The sequence below is a fragment of the Castor canadensis genome, chromosome 1 (assembly GCF_047511655.1).
Source record: "Castor canadensis chromosome 1, mCasCan1.hap1v2, whole genome shotgun sequence".
Classification (NCBI taxonomy): Eukaryota; Metazoa; Chordata; class Mammalia; order Rodentia; family Castoridae; genus Castor; species Castor canadensis.
In genome coordinates, this window is record NC_133386.1 from 189230229 (window position 1) to 189254665 (window position 24437).

At 34.3% G+C, this 24437-nt stretch overlaps 1 pseudogene; it reads right to left on the bottom strand.

Moving 5' to 3' along the window:
- LOC109676683 (olfactory receptor 4C16-like) lies at nt 1-24390 on the bottom strand (annotated as a pseudogene).
- Nucleotides 24391-24437: the final 47 nt, after the last annotated feature.

Consider the following 24437-nt stretch of genomic DNA (forward strand, 5'->3'; position numbering starts at 1 on the left):
TTACTTTTCAACTGAATGGATTTTCTTATTCCACATTTTCCTAATGGCAGTTTTCATCTGGTCATTTCTGAGGGTATAGATTAAGGGATTTAACATGGGAGTTATCATTGTGTAGAGTACAGCAACTCCTTTATCACTGGGTAAAGTAGCAGCAGGTCTCAGGTACACAAGCATGTAGGGTACAAAGTATAAGATGACCACTGTGATGTGAGAGACACAAATCGATAGGGCTTTGTGCCTCCCTTCCAAGCTGTGGGTCTTCAGAGAGCACAAGATGGCCACATAAGAGAACAACAGAAGGAGAAAGATGAACATACAGATAAACCCACTATTAAGGCATCATTGTATGGCAAAGGAATTTTGCCTTTTTTTCATAGGAAATGAGGAGCTATAAAAGGTGGTTGAGAGTATTAGTGAAGGCTGCCAGGGAATTTGAAGAAAGGTGACTGTTGGATTATATTTGAGTAAAGAAACATCTTTCCATATCTTGAATGAAGCCAATTAAAGGCTTAGTAAAACTGGAAACAGTCTGAAATCCCAGTTTTTACAATGTTCATAGTAGGCTATGTAAGGATTGTCAGGGTCATAATTATGGAAAGGTAATGAAATAATAGAAGAACACTTTAAAATAATTCATAATACTTAAAGAGTATATATATAATAACTGTAATAATCAATAATAAAAATATTTTCAGTGTGTGGCATGGTACCAAGTGCTTTACCCATGTAATTCCTTTTAATATGTATAATAACCTTGTGGTTGGTATATTTTCATAAAATTTAGATGTAGAAAAATGACCTCAGACTAAGTACAACATTAATATTAACAGTCCCTTAATGCTAAATGTTTTAGCAGATACTTGCTGACTTCATTCTTAGTGTAAAGTGTAGATGGTTGTAAACTTATATTACAAGTTATATAACGACATAGAAGTTATGGATACAATTTACAAATGACAGGCCCAAGCATATGTCTCAGGTTATTCTTATCCATATTTATTTACTTTTATTGTTCATATTCCTAAATTTTATATTCTTAAATTTCATATTCTAAATGTCCTGAAATTTAGGAATTCTGAGCCTTAATTCTTATGCCCATATTTTCCAGTTGTAACCTTGTCGAATTAGTAATTCCTTTTCGTATGATCATAACAATTTAAATTACTTTAAATCTATTTCAGAAGCAACTTTATATAAAGCAATTTATCAAAAGAAATGCAAACACATAATGATACATTTGAACATCCAAGTAAAGATTAAGAAAATGAGTATTGTTGCTGTAATATTGGAAGGGTTTCTTTGTCTTGGACTGCCAGCTAGGTCTCCCATTTCAATTAGCATTATGAATTATGATCTCCAGATCTCTGCTGAAAACTTTTGAAAGCAGTAGTTTTTCATTTTTCTGTGCCCCTCTGAAATAGTGATGAAGTATATATGTTTGAGAATAAAAAGGACAAATGAGAATCATGGTTCTCTCACTTATAATTTTTCAATTTGAGCACATTTCCTGGCAGTTCATACATCCCCATCAACATCTGCTTATCAAATGAGCACACTACCTCATGGATTGCTCTGAAATTTTATTGTTATCTGAATATATACACTATAAGCTAGGAACACATGTGGGCTTTCATTTATGATTATAAACTATATATAATCAGAATTTAAAACTTGAATATTAATACAGAGAAATAAACTGAAATAAGCTTAGAGGAAATCATGACCAATATAACTTTCAAGGAAACCACAAGACGTATGTTGTCTATAGCACCTAATCTAATATGAGTTCCCCATATTTATTCTACAATTCAGCACCTGACAATTATATCACTTTGCATTCATCTATAGGTCTTTGGGCTGTGTGTGTGTGTGTGTGTGTGTGTATGGTTAATTCCAATTTTGTGTTCATACTCATGATTAGTCTTGATTATTAAAGGAAGAATCTCATGACAGAACAGTGGTTCCTTGAGTTACACAGTTAGATGTTATAAACTGATTCATGTCTATGAGTCTCATATGGTCCAATGTAAAATTAAGATATTTGTTAACAATATTTTTAAAAATTTGAATGAGGATAAAATTACTTATGATTATATTTGACATATTGAAAAGTAATTATTACATATGAAAATAATAATTACTAAGAAAGAAAACTTTTGAGAAACATACCTTAGTATTAGCTGCTGGAAATTGTAGTTATAGGGTTTCATTTCAATCCCATCTTCAGCGTGACCTCTGCTGTTAGCAAGAAACTGTCAGTATGATACACTTGCAAAGAGACCTCAGATAATTCAACATCAAATTGACTGTTGTTAAAGAAATAGCTGAATCAGTGTAAATCTTATTTTTCCTTCTGAAGCTTATAAATGTTTTCACAACTTGGTACTTAAATTTAGAAAGGATTTCCTTGATACTATGTGGATAAATAACCCTTGTTCAGTGATTCTGATCCTGTGGCATATGAGGTAGAATGATTAGAGGAAAATAGTTCTGATAAATCACCCTACTCATGATGCATCTTGCAACTGGATATGTTTGCTACAACAAAATCACATTTTCATCTTGCACTACAAAGCTATTTAAAGGGTTCTTGTAGCTGTGCTTTCTCTCCCAGAAATTCATTATCTCTTTTGATGGAAAGACTTTGTCTTAGAAGCAAATCACCTGGAGAGACTTGTTTGAAAATCACCCACTCTTGAATGAGTATTGTATTCCATGTACATACCACACACACATGTGAGGCTCTTTATTTGAACTCCTGTTTTAAAGAAAGCTGAGTGCCATGTCAATAGCATGGCATAACACCAAAGTGAGGACCAGTGAAGCAGTTTCCCTGATGATGAATGTCATTAGGGAACATCTTTCTTCTTACCAATATTAATCTACTTGTGAAAGCGCACTGTTGATTGTTTGCGAACTAAGGCAACGAAGGCATCAAAGTAATTGCAGCCATTTTAAAATACTTACCTCCAAATGCTTCTTTTCACATTTCTCAGAGTGTTTTGAAATTAACCAGAAACCACACAAGACACCACATTACAGTGATACCTGGGATTCATAGCCCAGTCACTATGGAATAGTACTAAGCAATACCAATTTGTAAATATATTTAAATTCAATAAAATAAACTTCAAATAAAACTGGAATGTAACCATATTTCTGATTAGGATCAGAAGAGAATTTTTCTAAGGGGAATTTCATTTTTTACTCTCATTAAAACTGAAGAATGTGAAATAATTTGCAAATGAGTTTCTCAAGCCCTGGACAAATATTGCACACAGTCTCCTTACTTAGAAGAACTTTTATCCCATGAATGTGAAATTCTTATTTTATATATTTCCCTTAATTTAGCTTATTTTGTGTTTCTATTACATTATTAAATGCTGTTTTTAGCAATATCTGAGTCTGCCTGTGCACAAACAAGTTTCAGGATAAAAGTTTTACTCATTTCTTCCATCTTACTCATTAACAAACACCTACATTTGTGTCCAAGGACTATTGATACTTGCTACAGATAAGAATAAAAACACACCTAGATTGTTCCTTTACATAACTGAAAATCCATTAAGAGAATCACAAAAACTCTGTTTAGTGTTATCAGTGGAAGACAGACAGGGTGCTATGAAACCAAACTGGAAAGGTACATGAGAAGAATACCTGGAGTATGGGTAGGGTAAAACATTCTTAGATGAAAAGACCTCAAAAGTGGTACCCATAAATAAAACAAGGGATAGTAGTAGATAGGCAAGTGTTTGGGCCAAAACATTATTCATACAGGTAGATAATATTGGATGTGTATTAAGGAAGAGTATATAGGATACCTAGTCAATTCAACATGACTGAGGTCATTAATCCATCACTCATTCAAACATTAATTTCTGGGGTGGATACCAGTGGGAGGTGGGTAGGCACAAGGAAAAGGAAATGAAGGTGAATGTATTGGATGCATTTTGTATCTATACATCAAAATAGAAGAATGAAACCTGTTTAAACAGTTCTAAGAAGGAGGTGGGGGCAAGAGAGAATAATAGTGGAGGGGGTAAATCTAACTAAGATATACTGAAAGTGCATAAGTAAATATCACTATGTATCCCCCTGTACAACTATTTTATGCTAATACATTTTTAAGTTACTTATTGAAACCTCAAGTATCAGGCAACAAATGGACACTATGAAGGTAAATTGTAAGTCATGAAACTGGAGAGTAGGAATGGAAACATCCAAAAGATTTTTATAGTAATGTTAAAGCTTAATCATAGGAATATGGAGAAAACATTGAAATTATTTTTAAAGTAGGGAGTCATGAAGTTAGATTGAGTTTTAGAAAAACTCTAAATACAGTATGAGGAGTGGAATTAAGGAGAAAAACCAGACATCAGGAGAGCAGGGAATTATTATAATGATCTGAGTGTGGAAGGCTGGAAGATTGAACTCCAGTCCTGCTGGTGAGGTTACAAAGTGTAATGGACACTGTTGAAGCCAGTTCAAATCCCACTTTCTTTCTTTCCTGACTAGAGAGGAGGAAGAGAAATATTCTGCCTGTGGAGCAGTGGTTTCCCAGCTAGGCCTGCTTATAGTAGGAATAGTATGATGGGAAACTCTTGAAATTGTGTTGACACAATAATTCTTATTGCACTTTTATGTTTTGTATTCAAGTTTTCATTGTTTCTAACAAAGATGAAAATAAAACATGTAGCCAGGCATAGTGGAACATAGCTAAACCCCAGCACTGTGGAGGCTGTGCCAGGAAGATCTTGAGTTCAAAGCCAAGAAATAGCATGCAAAATGAGGAGATTGCATAGCCAAAATTAAGTTCTTGGAATAAATAAATAAAATTTACAATCAACTGCCATTGTGGTAGAAATTGTGTAAGTATATACATTTATCAAAAATCACCTAATGTGCATATAAAATGGTGAATTTTTTGTACATTAAGTATGTAAAAACAAAGTGAAATCATTTCAACTTGATCTATATTATGTGTGGAGGGAAAAGATGCCTGGGACATAAATTGGGGGAAAGTCATCCAATGATTCATTCTTGGTTACATACATAAAACTACAGTGTAGATATGTACATATATATATATATATATATATATATATATACATTGTTTTCAAAAAAGATTTAAAGAATAAGGCTTGTGAATTATGAATCTAATAAAAATTATTTCTGGATTAGTCTCAGATTTGTGAATAGGAGTGGGGATAGTGAGCACCCTTGTCTCATTCCTGATTATAGAGGGAATGGTTCCAGTTTTTCACCATTAATTATGATGTTGGCTGTAGGTTTGTCATATATAGCCTTTACAAGTTGAGATATGTTCCTTCTATTCCTAGTTATCTTAGAGCTTTATCATGTAGTGGAGTTGGATCTTGCTGAAGCTTTTTCTGCATCTGTTGAGATGATCAAATGGTTTTTGTCTTTGCTTCTATTAATGTGCTCTATTACATTTATAGACTTGTATATGTTGAACCACCCCTGCATCCCTGGTGAATGATCTTTTTGATGTGTTGTTGGATTTGGTTTGCCATAATTTTATTGAGGATTTTTGCATTGATGTTCATTAAGGAGATTGGCCTATACTTCTCCTTTTTGGAGGTGTCTTTGTCTGGTTTTAGGATGAGTGCAATACTGGCTTCTTCAAATGAGTTAGGCAGTGTTTCCTCCCTTTATATTTCATGGAACAGTATAAGGAGGATTGGTATTAGTTCTTCTTTAAAGGTCTGATAGAATTCAGCAGACAATCATCCGGTCTTGGACTTTTCTTTTTTGGGAGAATTTATCGCTGTTTCAATTTCATTTTTTTTATAGAGCTATTCAGCTGACTAATATTCTCTTTGTTCAATTTGACTGTCATAAATATATAGAACTGTGTCTATTTCTTCAAGAGTTTCAAATTTATTAGAATATAGTTTCTCAAAATAGTCTCTGATGATTTCCTGGATTTCCTTGGTGTTTCTTGTTATTTTTCCTTTTGCATTTCTGATTTTACTGATTTGGGTTTTTTCTCTCCTCATTTTAGTCAGTTTTGCCAAGAGTCTGTCAATCTTATTTTTTCAAAGAACCAGCTTTTTCTTTCATTGATTCTTTTTACTTTTTTTCTATTGCATTCATTTTGGCCTTTGTTTTTATTATTTCTTTTCTTCTGCTTGTTCTTGTTTTTCTAGGTATTTTAGATGTAGTATTAGGTCATTGATTTGAGATCTTTCTATCCTTTTAAAATATGCACTCATGGCTCTAAATTTTCCTCTCAGGACTGCCTTTGCTATGTCCCCTAGGTTCCAGTAGGTCATGTTTTCATTTTCATTAACTTCCAGGAACCTTTTAATTTTCTGTTTTATTTCATCAATGACCCATTGATCATTGAGCAATGTGTTGCTCAGCTTCCAATTGTTTGCATGTTTTTTATTGTTGTTTTTATTGTTGAGTTCTAGTTTTAATGCATTGTAATAAGATAGAATACATGGGATTATTTCTATTGAAGAAGATTCCATGGGCTGCTGAGAAGAATGTATATTGTGTACAAGTTGGATGAAATATCTGTAGACATCAGCTAAGTCCATTTCATCTATGGTGTGATTTAGTTCTAGAATTTCTTTATTGAGTTTTTTTTTTGGATGACCTATCTATTTCTGGTAGGGGAATATTAAAATCTCCCACTACCACTTTGTTGGAGTCTATAAATGATTTTAGGTCTTTCAGAGTATGTTTGATGAAATTGGGTACATTGACATTGGGTGCATATAGGTTGATAATTGTTATTTCCTTTTTGTGTATTTCCCCTTTTATTAGTATGGAGTGTCCTTCTTTATCTCATTTAATCCATGTCAGTTAGAAGTCTACTTTGTCTTAAATAAGTATTGCTACTCCAGCTTGTTTTCAGGGGCCATTGTCTTGGTCATACTTCTTCCAGCCTTTCACCCTAAGACAGTGTTTGTTTCTGTTGATGAGATGAGTCTCCTGTAAGCAACAGATTGTTGCATCTTCCTTTTTAATCGAGTTGTTAAAAGGTGTCTTTTGATGGAGGAATTAATTCCGTTTGCATTCAGTGTTAGTATTGATTGGTATTTGGTGATTCTTGTCATTTAGTTGTTTTTGTTGTTTAAGGGTTTGATTGTGTGCAGCTGAATCAATTTCACTCTCTACTTTCTTGTCTTTTCTTCTTCTTTGGTTTGGTACTACCTGTCCTTTCATGGTTCTGTTTGCTTTCATTTTCTGTGTGCAGAATTCCTTGAAGAATCTTTTGTAATGGTGGCTTTGTGGTCATATATTGTGTTAGTTTCTGCTTATCATGGAAGACTTTTATTGCTCCATCTAATTTGAACGATAGTTTTGCTGGGTAGAGTACCATATGGTTGAAGTTGTTTTCATTCAGTGCCCAAAAGACCTCACTCAATGTTATTCTTGCTTTTAAGGTTTCCATTGAGAAATCTGCTGCGATTTTGATGGGTTTATCTTTGTATGTTATTTGCTTTTTCTCTCTTACAGCCTTCAATATTCTTTCTGTATTCTCTGTGCTTGATGTTTTAATTATAGTATGTTGTGGGGAAGTTGTATTTTGGTCAAGTCTGTTTGGTGTCCTGGATGCTTCCTGCTCCTGAAAGGGCATAGTTTTCTCTAGATTTGGGAAATTTTCTGTTATTATTTTGTTGAATATATTACAAGTTCCTTTTGCTTACACCTCTTCTCCTTCTTCAATGCCCATGATTCTCATGTTTGGTCTTTTGATGGAGTCAGTGAGTTCTTGCATATTCCTTTCACAGGTTTTGAGTTGTTTTACTAATAGCTCTTCAGTTTTTTCTCTAATTTCCATTTCATCTTCAAGTTCTGAAATTCTGTCTTCTGCTTGTTCTAGTCTGTTGGAGTGGCCTTCCATTGTATTTTGTATTTATGTTTCATTCTTTTTTTCTGAGGTTTTCTGTATCTTGTGTCACTTCCTCTTTAATATTGTCAATTTTCTTCCTTAATTCAGTTATCTCTCTATTTATGGTATTCTCCGTTTCACTTTGATGTTTATTTAGGACTCCTGTGAGTTCATTTATTTACTTTTGTGTCTTCTCTTATTCTTTATTTTGTTGTCTTGGAATTTCTTGAGTGCCTCCTGTACATTTTGGTAGATCATGTCTAGTAACATCCCTGTGAAATTCTCAGAGATTACTTGCAAGATTTCTTCTTTCAGCTTGTTTTTCTGAGCCTCTTTGGGTTCCTTTGCATAGTTTATTTTTGTTCTGTTGGAGTGTGGAACTCTTTCTTCATTTCCCTCTGAAACCTGAATTAATTTGCTTTGGTGGGGGAAATGGTTTCCATCCCCTTTTCATCTTCCCGTCATTCCCTTTAGTTCTGTTTCTGTCCCTGGTCTGTTTTAATTTAGTATTAGCTAATTTATAATAGTAAAACTAATAAAAGAAAGAAAGGAAGAAAAAAAGAAAAAGAAGAAAAGAAAGAGAACCAAAGAAATCAACAGGTAGAGTCTGGGGACAAACCAATAGGGAACAAAACAAACACACACACAAAAAAAAATTCCACGTTTAGAAGCAATAGAATTTCAGTCTTAGCAGTTCTGGTTTTACTCTTTCAGCATCCAGTCCTGGTTTTCATATTTAAACAGAAGCTCTGTCTTAGTCTCACCAGGTGATCGGAGAGACTCGCAGTTTTTTTTCCTGTCTTTCAGAGTCAGCTGCTTAGTCAGCTCCTCCCTCAGTGAGGTGTGGCTTGTCCTCAGTTTCCAGAGATCAGCTCTGTTGCCCACTAGCTGTCCTGCTTTGGAGTTGGGTTTTTACTGTGTTGGTTTAATGGGGGTTGCTTCTTTACCTCGTGCCCTTTCTCTGTGGCAAGGTCAGAGATCTGTCAGCCAGCTCTCTGCTGTCATCATGTTTGCTGGTTTGCTGACTGTTTTTCAATTTTGCAACATCATTTGACTTTGGATGTTGCTCACTGGCTCAGGAGATGAGCTTTGTGGACCACTATATGCCCTATTTCAGGCAGTGGCTTATCACTTGCCCACCGTTGGCCCTTCTGTCTTGGTATACTGAACGTTCCCATGGAGATCAGCTTGTTGCTCCTCCCCTCTTTTCCAGTGCACTCATAGCACATGCCCCCTCTGCTCATGTTCCTTTTCAGTTCCTTGTTTATTATTCAGCTTTTTTGGTGGTGTTGTGGTCAGTCTGCCCAGGGGGCTATGATGGTTTATCCCAGGAGTAGCTGTGGGAATATTGCATGCCACTTATTTGCTCACCTGTTGGTCTGCAGCTTCCAAGAAGGTTTGGAGCTGCTTCTGGCCTCTAGTCACCATCTTGGGTCCCCCACAAGTAACATTAAATACATTAAACCAATTTAGTCAAATGCTAGTATAACACCAGCAGGAAAGGTGGAGACACCAGAGGATTTTGAAATAAAATAGCTAAGTCCTTCCTTTGTGCATTGAACAGCCTGAAGTTGGGAGAGGTATCCTTAAAGGGAGAAATACTGGGGTGTGAATTCATGTTCCAGCATTAAAACTAAAGTGTTTGATACACTTGGCATTCATATTAGTACAGGTTGAAAGACAAGGATCTAGATTCAGTCTCCTACATGTGGCTATCAAATTTCCCCAGCACCATTTGTTAAAGAGGCTGTTTTTTCTCCAATGTATGTTTTGGGCTCTTTTGTCAGAAATCAAATTAGTATAACTGTGTGGATTTATGTCTTGGTCTTCTCTTCTGTCCCATTGGTCTTTGTGTCTGTTTTTGTGCCAATACCATGCTGCTTTTATTGCTATGGTTCTGTAGTATAATTTGAAACCAGATATTGTGATACATCAGCACTGTTATTTTTCTCAGAATGCCTTAGCTCTTTGAGGTCTTATGTGATAAATATGAACATTAGGGTTGAATTTCTAAGCCATGGATAGAATGTCATTGGAATTTTGTTGGGGATTGCATTGAATAAGTAGATTTCTTTTAGTAGTACAGACAATTTCACAACATTGATTCTGCTGATACACAAGCATGGAATGTCATTCCTAGTCTAATGTATTCCTTGATTTTTTTATTCAGATATTTATAGAATCTTTTGAAGATATTTTTCACTTCATTTGTTAAATATATTCCTAAATTTTTTATTATTTGAAATTATTGTAAATGGGATTGTTTTCCTGATTGCTTTCTCAGTCTGTTCATTGTCTATATATAGAAAAGCTGCTGACTTTTTTCTATTGATTTTTGTATTCTGCCACTTTAAGAAGGGATTATGATACCTAGGAGTTTTAGTGGAGCTTTGAGAGTCTTTTAGGTATAATATCATGTCATTTTCAAAGACATCTTTCTTTCCTATATGAATTTACTTTATTTCATCTTTCTGCCTTATTCTCTGTCTAGGAATTACAAAATTATAATGTACAAGGGTGGGAAAAGAGAATACCCATGTCTCATTCCTGATTTTAGTGGAAATGATTTCAATTTTACTTTATTTAGTTTAATCAAATATGTATATATAAAATACATATGTACATATGCATATATATCCTTTATTATATATATATACATATATATATCCTTTATTACATATATATATACATATATATATCCTTTATTATATTGAACTACATTCTTTCTATTCCTAGTGTTCTTACAAATTTTGCCATGAAATGATGTTCTATTTTAGAAGACTTTTCTTCAAATATTTAGATGATCATGTGATTTTATTCTTGCTTCTATTTACATGCTTTATTACATTTATTGAGTTGTATATGTCAAACCATTCTTGTACCCCTGGATTGAAACCAATTTGATCATGGTGTATTAGGTTTTTATGTGTTGTTGAATTTGATATGTTAGTGTTTTATTGTGAATTTTTGCTTCTATGTTCAATAAGATATTGGTCTATAATTCTCAGTTATTTTATCTCTGTTGCATTTTGGAATGCATCTAATACTGACTTTACAGATCAGTTTATTAGTTTTCCTTTATATTTTCTGTAAAATTAAGTGCATCACTGGTACTGTTTCTTTTTTAAAGATCTGGTAGAATTCATCAGTGAATCAATCCATTGGGTCCTGTGTTCTTCTTTGTCAGGAGACTATTTTTGCTTCAATCTCGTTGCCTATTATAGATCTATTTGGGTGCTTTATATCCTCTTTGCTCAATTTTGGTTACATAAAAACATCTAGAATTTTATTCATTTCTTCTAGATTTTCCAGTTTACATGAATGTAGAGTTGTAAAGCATTCCAATATTTGTTTTTTAGTTTCATTTGTATTTGTTGTGATATCCTGACATTTATCTTTAATTTTATTAATTTGGAGTAGTACCCTTTTCCTGGTAGTCAGAATCCTTTTGTTTTGTTGATGATTTTTGTAAATTTATTGATCTCAATTTCATGGATTTTGGCCCTAATAGTTATTATTTCTCTCCATCTGCTAGTTTGGGGTTTAGTTTGTTCTTATTTCTCTAAAACTGAAGTTGCATCATTAGGTTATTTATTTCAGATCTGTCTGCCTTTTTTTTAATGTAGGCACACATTGCTATAGACTTTACCATTAATAGTACCTTTCTTACATCCCATAGGATCAGTTAGGTTTTGTTTTAATTTCTATTAGATTTTAGAAACATTTTGATTTCTTCCCTTGTTTCTTCTATGACTCATGGGTCATTTTACAATGTCTTGTTCAGTCATCATGTGACTGAATATTTTGTATAGATTTTTTGTTTTTGAGTTCTAGTTTTATTTCATTGTAATCAGGTATGATTCAGGGAGTTATTCCAGTTTTCTTTTTTATTATTATTACTTCCATGGTGGTTACATTGTGACGTATCAATATATTGAAAATAAATTCACCTCTTCCATCATTCTCCTTTATTTCCCCTGTCCACACTCCTGAAATGGTTTCACCAGGTCTCATTTTTTCCATTGGTATACAGGTGTGTACAATATTTGTACCATATTCACCCTTCACCCTCCTGCAGTCTCTTCCCACATCCTCTCCCTTCCTATGCTACCAAGCCTCTAGACAAGACCTGTTCTGCTCTCCTTCTCTCCAGTTTTGTAAAAAAAAAATGACAATTTTTTTCTTTCTTTTTTTTTGTGATACTGGGATTTTAGCAAAGGGCATACACTACTAGCTGTGTGTGTGTTATGGTTGTTTTGAAGATAGTTTCTCAAGAACTATTTGCCCAGGCTGGCTTTCAAATCACAATCCTCCTGATCTCTGCCTTCGGAGTAGCTAGGATTACAGGCATGAGCCACTATTGCCCACCTCCCCCAAAATATGATACTTTTGTTTGTTTAAGATAGCTATACATTGGTTTGCTTGTGACATTTTCATGTATATATGCGTTATAACCCCAACTGGTTCACTCCTATTTTTCTCCTTTCTACCAAAGTCCCCTACTAATGGTGATTTCAACAGTTTTAAAAATTCTATGTTGACTCGTGAATAGGAAGTACATCAATTATATTCACCTTCTTAATTTTCTTCTTTTACACTCCTCTCATAGGTGACTTCCCCTTGGCATAACCTGTTTTTCATAGTATTGCTTGTATTTGTGTTAGGACTATATTCCACATATGAGAGAAAATGTGTGGCTTTTCCTTGTATTTGTTAAGACTTCCTTCATGGCTTACAATGACCTATTTTGAATACTGCTTCATGAGCTGCAGAGAAGAAAGTGTGTTATGCAATAGCTGGATGAAATAGCCTGCAGATGTCACTTTTCATTTTGTCTATGGTGTTTATCAATTCGGATTTTTCTCTGGTTTTTTTTTTTTTGTCTGGATGACATGTCCGTTGATGATAATGAGTATTAAAGTCCCCCACTATCATTGTGTTGGTGTCTTTCTGTGCTTTTTTTAATGTAATTGGGTGCACCACGGTTTGAGGCATATATGTGAAGAATTGTTCTATTTCTTGATGAATTTTTCCCTTTATTATTATGGACTGACCTTCATTGCCTCTTCTGACTAATTTTAAACTGATTAAAATTCTGTTTAAACTGATTAAAATGTCTGTTTTGTCAAATATGAGTATTGCTACTCCTGACCGTTTTAGGGTCTGTTTATTTGGAAGATCATTTTTTTTACCCTGTCACTCTAAGCTAATGCTTGCTTTTGCCAGTGAGATATGTTTCTTATAATCAACGAATGCTTCAATCTTAGGTACTTTTCAATCAAAGGTACTTTGACCCAAGTACCTTTTTTTATGGTTTTGATTGGGCAACTGAGGACATTAATATTCCATGTTAATCTTCATAAATATGAAGTATTTTGAGTCATTCTATAATTTCTCTGCTGTTTATTTTCCCCCATTCCTAGTTAGCTAATCTGCATGGTTAATGCAGTTTATTATTTCCTCTATGTTTCTGGCTGAGACTTCACCTCCCCACTGCTAAGTAGGTGGTCATGAATTCCTTTAGCATTTGTTTGTTTTTGAGATTTTCATTTTTCCTTCAATTAGGAATTGAAGTTTTGATGCATAGACTAGTTTAGATTGAGTTTTATTTTTTTAGAACTTAAAATATATATTTCCATGTGTTCCTTGTGTTTAAATTGTGTGTTGAAAAATCTTCTGTAATTCTGATGGTTGTGCCTTTATATGTGACCTCTCCCTTCTCTTTTTCAGTTTCCAATTTTCTTTCTTTGTTCCGTGTATTGAGGGTTGCAATTATAATATGCCTAGGGATGTTTCTTTTTCAGATCCTGCCTATGTGTGTCCTGAAAGCCCCCTGTGTCTACTGTGTTATTGAATAAGTAATCTCTGCCATTCATTTGTATCTCCTCTCCTCCTTCTATGCCCATGACATCTAAGTTTTGTCTTTTGATGGTGTTCCAGGTGCTTTGCACATCCCATTAATATTATGCAAAGATTTTTTCATATTCTTTGACTGATTGAGCCAATTCCTCTACTTTTTTCTTCCACTACTGAGAGTCTATTTTCATCTTGCTCCATTCTGTAAGTCAGATTTTCAGTTCAGAATATTATTTGGGATATTGAGCTATTCAACTTAATTTGATTAATTTTCAGGATTTATATATATTCATTAATTTCTTCTTTCATATATTGCATTGTCTTCTTTATTTCATTCATCCTTTTAATTGAATTCTCCTTGAGATCAGTTAGTTGTTTATTCATATGAACTTTGATTTCCTTCATTAACTTATACATCTCCTCTGAGCTCATCAAACATTCTTAATATTATTTTTTTAAGTCATTATTTCTTCTCTTCAATATTGTTTAGGTTCTTATTTATGAGCTGGCTTTTTGAAGGACAACTGTTGCCTTGTTGCTTCATGTTTCCACACTTGGAGGGAGAAAGGGTGCATAAATCTTGTGAGTAATATAAGAAATTTAGTTCTATGAGTCATAAAGTGGTGACAATTGAGATAACAGAAGGCTAAATAAAAAACAGACTGGGATAGGAAGAGGAGGCTGAGTTTATATTAAGATGATAAGGAGAAGGGAAAAAAATAGAGAAAATTGAACAAACATACCAACATAAGCAAAACAAAGTTGCAAAACTCTGGCAATCTATCCACCAAAAGATTGATAAAGGAGGATTATGGGTTGATAAGCAGAGAAAGTCAAAAATACAAACTACAAAGCACTTTTGGTTGCAGACAAAAGGAAAGCATAAATTGGGAGCATGATAGGAAAGAAAAAGAGAAGCAATAGATTATGATTGAATAATGAAAGACAGGTTTTGGAGCTCTCATATGATTACTGCAAAGAATAGGAAGGGAGAAATGCAGAGCAAAAGAGAAATTAGGGGAGAGAGAATGAAAAATTTCTCAATTTGAATGTATGGAAAAGAACATAAAGTAAATGTGCAAGATATCTTTAAATCCCAAACATAAGAGTAACAAGAACAACTTAAGATTAAATTCAGAATGTATTAATGCTCTTCTGAATAGGTAGTTTTTTGTTTCTTCTTCTTTTTTTTTAATCCCCTAGTGTCCAAGACTTTCAGTCCACTAAGTGTCAGCATAACTGGAAACTTGCCTATGGAATGTGTCTGTTGACAGCCTGATGCTCCTTCTCCAGTTTGGGTGGGGAGAGGAGAGTACTTGGAGGTCTAAATTCGATCTTTGGTGAAGTCTTCTGGAGTTGTGTCCTCAACTGTCAAGTCTCGCACCATCCCTTCTTAACTTATATCTTCCCCCCGTCTCAGATCCCCTCCACTTGCAGTCTGCCTTTTTGCTCCCAAAGCAGACTTTTGTCAGATTACTTCTCTGGTGGGTGTCCTGACAATGGTATTGGAAACACAACACAACAGCCCCTGGATTTTCTACCCCATCAAAGAGCTTTCACTGGACCTAGTCCCGCAGCCTCAGCTGTTTCTATTACAGCTGTCACAGCCACTGAAGATGCTGCAGCACACTTCAGTCAGCTTCTTTGTTCTGGGACACACAATGGACTCTGTTCTACTTGTCTTCTATGGTTGGAGTCTTCTCATCATCTGTTCCCAGAGACTTTTCTGCCGCAGCTTATTCAAGAGCAGCTTCCTGCTGAATGCTGTGGCTTCTCCTCCATTTGCCAGTTGCTTTTTTTTTGGTCCCTGGTGAAGTGAGTCCCTGTTTTTGGCATTTATGAGAATTCTCAAGATATGCTGATTATTTCAAAATGATTTTTGCTCTGGCATCAAAATTCTCTGTGATTCTCAAGGTAGACGCCTTATCTTCCCCTCCCTGCTGGGGGAACTGAGGCTGCAGCCAGGGATGAAATTACAAACTGATTCATAATTTACTCAGTTACTCTCATTTTTGCAATATTATTCAGCTGTCCTGTCCCTCTTTTGTAGTTCTCAGTTCTCTTTCTCCCCTCTGTTCTTCTATAAGAAGACTCTTCTTTGTTATCCAGACTCTTGTTCACAGTGTCTTATGGCAAAAGCTTTTACATCTATGTCATTTTCCAATCTCCCTAAAGGTAAGACTTCTTAAAAACCTTATTTTTCACACACTATAACTACAGCACAGTTCATGTTTTGCAAAATTGTATATGTTAAAGCAAATTTTCCATCTGGAATGCCAAGAAAGCAAATTGACCTCTCAGAGACTACAATCATTATGTTTTTGTACATAGTCTTCAAAAGATGATTCATTTATTTGCCAGTAAGTGTGTCTTTGGAATACATATATTTTAAATGAAAATGTAATTCAAAGCGTATTTACTATATTGCAATCTTGATTTAAAGTTGCAACATTTTGAGAAACAGTTGTATGGATTGATGCCATGTGTCTCCTTTATATTAATATTTTCATAACACTGCCTTGGTTTATTCATTTACTATGATAAAAATTGAAGTGGCTAGCTATCGTTCAGCACCAGTGAAATTTATGCAATGTTCTCTTCTTTGTGAGTGGTTATGTCTCTACGAAATGCAATCTCTGGGTCAATGTCTCCATGGAGTTATTCTATTATAGGTTTAACATTACTCCCTTAGAGACTGTAAGCACCTTCACTCCCACCAAGTATGTGAATACACCATTTTCACCCATTGTTAACAGATAGTTGGAATCATAAAATATATAACATTTTCAAGTTATCTTTTTAACCTTTTTTTTCTGTTGTGGTGTTTTTCCTTTATCCTTGTGCCCACTGGGGGTACACTGTAATATTTACAAATGTTCTTACAGTGTATTAACTATATTATAATTGAATTTACCCCCCCATTACTCCCCTTTATACATCTGTTCTTCATTCATGAAATACTTACAACAGGTATCATTATTGCATTTACATACAGGTGTACACATTTTTTGCAACAAATTCCCTCCTCTTATCCCCATTCAACACCACTTCCCCCTTCCCACTGGTGCCAACCCTCCATATTTATGTTTCTTCCATGCATTTGTCATAGGTTGATAGCTCAGTTCTTTATAGTGCTGTGTAGATGATTTTTGATATAAATGAAGTTATGACCCTATAATCCTATTATAAAGTTTTTAAAAAAACATGAATTGAACCACCCGCATTCCAGATGCTCCTCCATTTATGATGGAGCTAAATTCCAATTAACCCATTATAAAGTTAAAAAACATTATAATTAAATTGTTTGTGAGTCAGGGGCCATCTGTATATATTTCATTACCCACAGGACACAGTGTACCTACTGAAGAATATCTTCAATGCTTCAAATGTGTAGAAATTGTAAACAAAGTTAATATCAATTCTGTAAACATGTTTTCCTGTGCATATCCTCCCAGTTATTTATCTTGAATACTAAGGGGCACAATGTCTAGTATATTTGGGAAGTGTGTGTTTGACATTATAAACAACTGCCAAGCTGTCTTCCGATTTGTACCATTTTATATTTGCAACAACAATAAATAAAAGTTTTTCTTGTTATACATCCTCATCAGGTTTTCAGTTGTCAATGTTTTGAATTTTGGTCATTCTAAGAGATGTCTAGTTGCATCTCACTTCTTACTTTTGCTATTCCCAAGTGACACACAGATTTAACCATATTTTCATGTGCAGATCACCCCACTATGTCTTTCCCATGAACTTTACTTTGTTTTTAATAACTGTCCTCTAAATACTGTCTTCTGAATGTGTGTGTACAAACAATGATGGACAGTATGTAGGAAGGAAAAAAATAAGAGAGAAGGGAAAACTAGATTAATCATTCAGTGTTCAAATTGAACAAAGAGAAAATGTTCTTATCAAACTTCAATACTGCCAGGCTCTAAACCCTATCTTCTCCAATCGCTTCCACCATTCAGTAGAAATAAAGTATTAAGTAGGAAGTGTATGAGTGTCAGGTCTTGTAGGAATGCATTTTCCCTGGTAAGATGATGTTAAATATGTAAATGATATTCTGGAATTTCTTCATGTCTTATTTCTTCCTTACTCAAACATTCAACAAATATGAGAGGCCAAGTTAAATTAACTCAATCTGACCCACTTTATGATCACCTCTTCTTATGTTCCTACCAGATGACTATTTAACATCAATGATGTAAATTGTTATGATCCTAGGAAATGTTTCCCATCAACTCCAATTTTTCATTTTTAAGCATTAGCAATGCACTTAACATTCTGTCAAGTTTCATATATGTGAAGATATTAGATACAATTCAGAGAATGAAGAAGGAAAGTTGGAAAATGGGTAGCAAACAAACACTTATAAATTCTGCCATTAAACAGCAAATTTTAAGTTTTATAATTCACTATAACCCAATGTATATTTTATGACAATCAAGAAAACAGAAGATGAAGACTCCAAAAGTTAAGAAATAAGAGGGAATTTAGAATTGCCCTGATTTCATGCATACACACTCTATGTATGCGTACAAATAGCACAGTGACTTTCATTACATGTAGACTTAGTACATGCTAATTTTAAAAAGAATGTAATGTCAGAGAATTTGGGTAGAAGAAAGATTATTTTACCCATATGATTTTTTTGTAGTACTTAATATTTGATCCAGGGTCTTGCACACTCTCCCACTTGAGCTATGCCCCAAGCACTTTGGTGATTACTTTGTTTTTGAGATAGGGTCTTTCTAACCTTGCCAGTGTTAGCTTTATTTTCCAATTCTCCTATCTCTGTTTTCCAAGTAGTTAGGATTGCAGGCTTGAAACCATGCCCAGCTTCACCTGCTAAATTTGTCCACATAATGTGTCAACTTTACAGCTCTTGGTAAACTGTTGTAAGAACCCATTATATTTGGAAGACAGTTTGGAAATCCCTAGGACAGATATACTTTCAACTTTGTTTATCCTTTAAACTGTATATTGTCAACATTGTGAAAGCATCAATGAGAACAAATCTTTTGTTGTTACTGAGATTCAATGTGACAGTAAAAATTTTTAAAAGTTGTTTCAAGTAAGCAGGAAAAAAAGAACATGACTAGCTTTAAAAATTAAACTTTCTCACTTTCAAATATGATATTTTATAAGTAATGAAGCAATTTGATTAATTTTATTTTGAGAAATCAATTTTATGATGAAATATTAAACTTTCATCTTTTCAAGCTTTTTATGCATATCACTTTTTTGTAATCTTCATGAAAATCTAACAAAATAAGATGTATTTCCACTTCTAATTGACAGATCAAGACCAAAGGCCAAGACTGATGTACTTTTCCTAAAGTTCCAACCCCATAAGATGATAACAACAAATTTGGATTGATACAGTCTGATTCTTGAACTAATTTTTTGTGATAGTGGGCATTAAACCCGGGGTTTGTATTGTGCTAGCAAGATTCTTCCACTGAGCTGAACACTTAGCACCATATTCCATATTCACAATCACTGTATTCCACCACCTATTTAATGTGAAACAAGTGCAGCTCTTGATCATTATATTAGCCTTCCAAAGTTCTTCTGTCTAAACTATTTGACAAATGTCTATTTCAAGCAATAAGGTACTATCTTACTTTTCAAAAAAACAATTTAAACATTGACTTTACAGCAAAATGACCACTAGGGTTTAGTTTATCTCTCTACATTTAGAGTTTTCATTAGGAAAGTTACATCCTTCAACATAAATGGCTGACTGTGATATTATTTTATTGAGACCCCCAAAAAAAGGATAAGAAAATGACATTAGACACGTAAGTCCCTAGTTTTTCTGAAAATGCAAAGATCAGTAAAGTTCATAGTTTCTTGTATAGAACAATCATGTTTGAACTTGTGGGGGTAACTCTAAAATTAACCTTTGGATGGATATATTGGCACATAATTTAATAATAATTGCTGTTCATTTTCCATTTAAATAAAATATTCAACAAAATATACAGCTTAATATTTACTAAAAAGGAATACTGGAGACTGGGAATGTTTTCCTATCTTTATCTGCAGAGTTTCTGTAGATGTCACTTAATGTGTGATTCTGCATTGACTTTTTTTTAATAAAATGTGTGAGCTTTATGATAACTGCCACCATTTCTGGTAGGAATCAGCATTCTTATCATTGTTCCACTGTACATAATAAGGTACAACATTACATTTTATCTGCCTGATATGAACATATCATGTTTACATCCATCTCTCAGCTTTTAAAATATAATGTACCTATGTATGGCTTCCTTTTTTTCTTTCATGGGGTGACTGACATTCATAATCAAGGATAGAAATATTTCAAATGTTCCTTTTTATGTTTCTTGCACCATTCTTTTTCTCCTTTTTTTCTAGAAATGTTCTTTACCATAGATTAGTGCATTTGATATAGCCATACATTCACGGACTGAGTGAGTCACAGTTTCTCTTCTCAACACTGAAATTTTAAGAAATATTTTATGAGTATGTATAATCTATTGTAGGGGACTGGAAGCCAGGCAAAGAGTTGGTCTCCTGGCGTAGGCCCAGCAATGCTGGCACAGCCATAGTTTCCCAGCTCAGGACCACAGGATTTTGCACAGCTTTCCTGCACCAAGAGTTTGCATAGCTTTCTTCCAAAAGTTCCAGAGCTCTATACTGACCTCAGCCCTAGAAAATAGCTAACCACATCTTCATATTTGTTCCCCAGAGCAAGAAGATAAACATCCCGTGACTTCCTCATGAGACCTCTTGATCTCCCTCACTCTGATGACCTCCAGATACCTTTACTGCTGATGTGCCTTGATGCATGAATATTGTCCTGCTTTCACTTCCTTGTACTTAACATATAAAATAAACATGCTGGAATAGTTCCAGACTCACATCTCTCATCAGGAGCATGTAGTTCATCTGATCCTAACTTTCTCTATTTTTGTCTTTTCTTTCTGATTTTCCATTTCTCCCTATCAGGTCTTGTTACCCACTTACATGGGACTTAAGAGTCTATTGATTCCTCATCACATGAGTGCATAATTTCTTCTGAATTGTGCAGTTCTACAGGTTGTACCAACAAGTGATTACTTATTTCTGAGTTTACTTATTCTCATTTTCTTTTCATTACTGATTTCTAGTTTATTTATATTGTAGTTGAAATGTAGTTTATTTTTTAACTTTTAATTAGCCATATATTTTGTGACCCATATAATGATTTATTCTGATACAAGTTTTTTAGGCAGGTGAAAATAATGCATATTGTGCTGTTGTTAAATTTATGTATCATTTGGTAAATGGTGTTGAATTCTACATCCTTGATGATTTGGAACTGTCCCTAGTAATTTACAGAGATAGGTCTATGTGTGTATTTTTCTCATTTCTCCAAGACGTTCTTGGTCATATTGTACTGTCTGTATTTTGGTTCATATAAATAGATTTGTTTTATTTTAGGAGTATTCAAATATTTACAAAATTGTATCCTTTTGTGTATTCATTTAAAATGAGATGTCTGTGAAGTTAGTATGTGTCAAAACAAAGATAAGGAAGAAAGCAAACATTTTATGAACTTAAAAATGCTAAGAACAGGCTAGTATGGTGGCTCAAGCCTATAATTCTAGCTACTTATAAGAAAGAGATCTGAAGAAGCATGGTTTGAGTCCATCCCTAGAAAAACCCTCTATGAGAACCATTTCAACAAATGGCTGGGCCCAGTTGCCTACAACTGTCTTCTTCAGCTGTGTGGGGAAGCACAAATAAGAGGATTGCATTCTGTGATGGCCCAGTCATAAAGTGAGATTTTTTTCTCACAAATCCTCACTGCAAAAAGGACTGGAAGAATGATGAAGAGGCAAAACATCTACATGGCTCAGGTTAAAAAGAAAAGAAACAAGTATTTTAAAAAAGAAAAGAAAAAACCCATTAAACACTATTCCATGGAATATAGCTAATATTTTAAGGGAAATTATTTATTATTTGTAGCAACATTTGAAATTAATTCTTATTACTCCTTAGTACTTCTCAATTCAAATTATTAGTATAAAATATTAAATTGTGTGCTTAATAATTGTATTTGTGAAGTACATTATGGTAAATTGTCAGGAGTTTCAAGTCATTGATGTTTAACACTAAAATTTTTATTTTTACTAGAAATTGTACAAAATTTCAAATTACATTTTAAAAAATGATAAGGTAAAGTTGAACCTTCTGGTGTGGGCATGACTTTTTTAAATAGAGTTTATTGAATATACTCATTAAGGTTCCCTCAAAAATGATACCGAAAAGTATAGGGAGTACCTTAATACCTGCACTGTGTAAATCACAGTTTGCCTTACTATAACATCTTGCTTTAATATGGCACATTTGTTATAACTGATGACCAGTATCAAATTTTTTGTGAAATTCACATATTATATAAGGACTTACCCTTTCCAGTTGGAAGATTTATGTTTTTGACAAATGCATTTTGTCTTGTTCCCACCATTACAGTACCTCACAGAATAGTTACATGGAAGGAAAAGTAGACTGTGCTTCAACTATTCACTCATCATGCAACATGTCTCCTTCCCCCTTCAGGCAATCAATTTTATTATTAAGCCTAAAAATCCTCCTATGAGTGAGTTCTTTCTTTATATTATTCTATAAACAACTCAACATTCACTAATATGACTCAGCTCCAAGTACACATGACTATATCCCCCTGCATTTGGGTCATGTATGATGCAATGATAATGAACACGTTATAAAGAAAACAACTAAAACTGGTACAATTCTAGATAATTTATTGCCTTGCCCTAAAATTAGAAGGGATCAATTTTGATCATAAAGTACATTTTAGAAGAGGAGTACTAATATTAGCAAAAAAGCCAACAAATTCTGCCTAAGATCAAAGAACTCCTGAAGAGGGTTAACTTTCTATGTTTATTAATTTTGTTTACAGTTTCCATGCAAATATTTGCATAGAGGCTCAAGTAACTAATAAAGTATTTGGCCAAGAGAAAATATGTCATTCTTTTGATATGAGCATATGAAAGGACAATTAGAAACAGAAATGCTGTACATTTACAAGAAATGTTTCAGTGGAAACACTAGGTAAAATCTACATGTGAAAATAATAGGCAGAAAAGTGAACCAGAGGACAGCAGTGAACAATGTTCTGCCATAGATCTTCCATACCAATATGCAGCATTATGTTGATTCTTTTACATGAACTAGAATCAAACTAACTGGTGGATGTGTTCACCAAGTCTCTCTTCCTGAAGGAAATAATGGTCATACCCCAAGATAATGTGATATAAAATCCCTTTGAATTTTATATCCCTGTACCCCAATGCAGTAAGACAAAAAAAATGGTATTCTTGATTGACTTCTAGTATATCAAAATAAAGAAGAAATGGTTTCAAAACTCCATTCATCTTAGGTTATGTGAGAATAATTTCTTGCTCCACAACATTTTCATGGCATTTTTTGACTTCTGCATTCCTCAGTGTGTAAATCAGAGTGTTAATCAAAGCCAAAAGGTTAGATCAAAAAGAATTAACCTAGAAGATAACACCCACGCACAGGAAATCAATGTGAGTCAATGCCCTGTATAGCTATCCTTATCTCAACCAGCAAAACCCTTGTCCCTTCCTGTTACTGCTTATACTCTCTCTACAACAAAATTAGAAATAAGGGCTAAATAGTTTCTGCTGGGTATTGAGGGGGGAGAGGGAGGGGGCAGAGTGGGTGGTAAGGGAGGGGGTGGGGGCAGGGGGGGAGAAATGAACCAAGCCTTGTATGCACATATGAAAAATAAAATAAAAGAAAAGAAAACAAAACAAAACAAAAGCCATCTCAACTGTGTGAAAAACAGCTATCATCTTATGCAAGGAGAAGGTACTTGCAGGGCATGTGTACATAAATGTGCAAAGTCCAAAGAATAATATGACCACGGTAATGTGGGAAATCCAGGAGGAGAGGGCTTTTCTCCTTTCTTCAGCACTGTGGTTTCTCAGTGAATACAACATGATAGCATAGGAGCACCTGAGGAAGACGACAAAACTCTCCATACAAATTGCCCCACTGTTGGACACCAGGAGAAGGTTTATTACATAAGTGTCTGACCAAGCAAGCTACAACGATGGCTGCAAGTCACAGAAATAGTGAACAATCATGTTGGGACCACAGAAAGGCAGACTGAAGATCAGAAAAATCTGATTTAAAAATGCACACAGAATCCCATCCTGTCTACAACCAAGAACACACCACTGACTCAGTCGCTCATGATGGTTATGCAGTGCAGGAGATTACAGATGGGCACATAGTGGTCAACAGCCATAAAGATGAGGATAAAGACTTCCAGGCTATCAAATAAACACAATGAAAAGATTTGGATTATACAATCACAGAAGGAAACAGTGGGCTTCCTCAAAAAGGCACCCACAATCATTCTAGGGGCAATGGTAGTAGAAAGCAGGTATCAGATAAGGATAAATAGAAAAGTACATTGGATTCCCAAGTGCCTGGCTGGTCTTGATGGTAACAACAATAAACATGTTACCCAGTAATGTTCCTAAATAAAAAACTAAGAATATGAATATGACATACACTAATTTATTTCTAAGTGCATCCTGTATCAATCCAAGCAGAATGAACTCAGTCACATTATTATTCAGCTGCATGATATAATGAATGAAGAGAAAGGGCTAGTCTCAAGTGATTTATCTAC